Source organism: Hyaena hyaena, unplaced genomic scaffold (assembly GCF_003009895.1).
Source record: "Hyaena hyaena isolate Hyena2069 unplaced genomic scaffold, ASM300989v1 scaffold_125, whole genome shotgun sequence".
NCBI lineage: Eukaryota > Metazoa > Chordata > Mammalia > Carnivora > Hyaenidae > Hyaena > Hyaena hyaena.
In genome coordinates, this window is record NW_024080757.1 from 2,058,131 (window position 1) to 2,061,269 (window position 3,139).

The window sequence follows — 3,139 nt, forward strand, 5'->3', positions numbered from 1 at the left end:
TTAGAACAACCCATAAGCATCTAATGAGCCCATACAGTGGGCTAGGCATCACACCAGGTGTCACAATACTGAGGCATAAAGAGGCTAAGAAATTTGATCAGAGTCCCTGAGCTAGAATTCTAAGCCTGCTTTTCCGGAAGTCCAGGGACCCTGCTTACCACAGCTGCTATAATCAGGCAGCATAATATGCAAAAGCATTCTGGAAGCTCTTAAGGCCCCACTGAAACAATGTAAATGTAAAGTCAACAAGTAAGACTTAAAACATTTTTTATACGCAACTGAACCAGGGAAGGCAAATGTGGGGATACAGGAAGTATTTAAGTCCTGGTTCCGGTCCTCCAATAATTCAGGGTCTAATAGGAGAGACCAGTTTGGCTGCGTTGGAGTTTGGGAGCCCTGGCAAGGGGGGCTCAGACCATTTGTGCAGGCCCTTAAATGGCAGCACGTGAATTCCGCATTCTTATCCGGGATAGAGGGGGGCCTGACGGATTTGGGGCAGAGTGGGAAACGGCAGGCAGACACCTGGAGCTGCTTCTTCCAGTCACACCTGTGCTGGAAAGACAGCCAGAGTAAAGATCTAGAAATGTATATGGAGGTAATTTTCCAGGATGGATAGGAAGGGTAGGGGTGGGTGTTAGCAAATATGGGTTTGAAAAGTAGTATATAGGCCTCAAAGGAGGAGAAAAAGGGGGCGTCAAACAAAACCATAAGAAAAACAAAGCTTATCAACCTTTCACCTTGAGAAATCCAAACGGGTAAGATGCACTTATATTTCTAGCAGAATTCTTAGTTTTCTTGGACATAGGGATCTTTCCAATGCTTCCTTGGGGTCCTTAAATTGTTTTCAATTTCTGATGAAGCATTTTGACCCCAAGCATTCCCCAAACATGTTTTCTAATTCATGAGTCCACTATAAATACAGGAAGTACTCAGTGAATGTTGACCTTCACTTCCCAATCCTTTGCTTTCACTTTTAGGATCCTTTACTGTCTCCAGCACCCCCAGCCCAGTCCTCAGAGCAGCTGGGAGAAGCCATTTTAGGCACTCAGCCTACTACTGTATCAGCTTACAGGCTATTTTTTCTTGGCACCTCTCGGTACTCAACTAGGAAGTGACAAAAGTTGCATCGGCGAGTCTATTAAGTGAGTCACATTTCTGATGGAGCACAAGGGCCAGAAGCAGTGTCTTTTTTTTTAATTAAAAATTTTTTTAAAAAATGTTTATTTATTTTTGGGAGAGAGAGAATGAGAGAGTGGGAGCGAGTGAGCGTGAGCAGGGGAGGGGCAGACACGGAGGAAGACACAGAATCTGAAGCAGGCTCCAGGCTCTGAGCTGTCAACACAGAGCCCGAAGCAGGGCTCGAACCCTGAATCCTGACGTCACATGACCTGAGCCGAACTTGGATGCTCAATGGACTGAGTCACCCATGCGCCCCTAGAACCGGTGTCTTTAAAGAAAAATAGTCTGATAGTCGTAAATGAAAATCTGCAATTTATTCCTTTCTGTTGATCCAAATTCTCTGAAAGAAACAACCATACTAAACTGTTTGGTTTCTCGGGTTTATTACGCCTTGTACTACCCAACACATTAGTATCCCTTATGAATGAAAACTGCTTCAAGTAAAAAATGTTCCTTACACCTTACTCTATCACCAGCTAGGAAGGACACACGCCCTGAGCTTTCATTTTTAAAGGAACATTATCAAAATTCTTTTTTTTTTTTAAATGTTTTTTATTTATTTCTGAGAGAGAGAGAGAAACACAGAGAGACAGCGTTAGCAGGGGAGGGTCAGAGAGAGAGGGAGACACAGAATCTGAAACAGGCTCCAGGCTCTGAGCTGGCTGTCAGCACAGAGCCCGACGTGGGGCTCGAACCCATTGACCGTGAGATCATGACCAGAGTGGAAGTCAGACGCTTAATCGACTCAGCCACCCAGCCGCCCCAGCATTATCAAAATTCTTAAAGAAAATATTTAAAGCATCTGCCCCTACATGGAAAATAAAGGAAAAACACATAGTTCTAGGAGAACCCTAAGAAATAAAATGTAAAAATATGCATCATACATAGGCTGCACATTATGTCAAGGTTTTGATACTTGGGATCTGAAAAAACTAAACAATCGTCATAACTACAATGAACAAAAATTAAATGCAAGCACTTTATAAAAAGAGTTCTCCTCCTCCTGCAAAGGTTTTTGAAGAGACTTAAGATGCCATATGGTCTTAAGTTCTTCTTTAACAAACGAGATCTTACAGTTTCAGAACACAAATGCAATTAAAACTCTATTAGCAAAATGCAAAATAACAAATTGGGGACTAGTATCTAATTTGGAGGTAGAGACTGCCTGCTCTTCACTGAAAAACAAAATGTGCTTGTTTTTTTGGACTCAGCTTCAAAAATCTCTTCTTCTAGGATGAAGGGTCCTGATGGTGAAAGGGTTATTTCCAAACATTTCTGCTTATTAACCCCGCCTCTCCAGTGCTAAAAAACCAGAAGACCCACAAAACACACATTTTTAATTAACAAACGTTTGGAAGTCAAGATAGGTTTTGTTAGTTAATGGCAATAGTTAACTCTCAAAGTAAACAGGAAATAGTGCTACTTAGCGAGATGCAGCTTCCAAACCCAGTACTAATGGGCCTGTTTTTCCCCTCTTACATGCAGGTCTCAATAATTCGGCTGTGCCAGATGCACGTAAAAAGTATAAATCTCCACTAGGTGAAAGCGGGCTGTTCACAGACCCAGAGTGGGGGCTGGGTTTCCTTTCAGCCTTCGGGAAGCCAACCTCTCCAGTCACCTCTATTGTGGCATTTCACTTCCATTAATAACCCTCAATATGGGCAGGGCACAAAAATGGAGACTTTTCTGCTTCTGGGCAAGAAACAGAGACAAGTTTTCCCTTTCAAAATCACCGATGGCTTCCTCCTCCACAACAGAGTGATCATTTAAGAGGCTCATTTGTTCTTAATCTGTGGAAAACAACTCAGGCCAAAAAAAAAAAAAAAAATTAGCCGGCCAGTTTTCATCTGTAAAGAATTCTGTCCACATGGCCCTTCCCCCTCCTTTTAAAATTTCAAGACAAAGGACATTTAATTAAATGTGGTAAAAAAATCAGAAAATTCCTAGAAAGCGTGCAGAG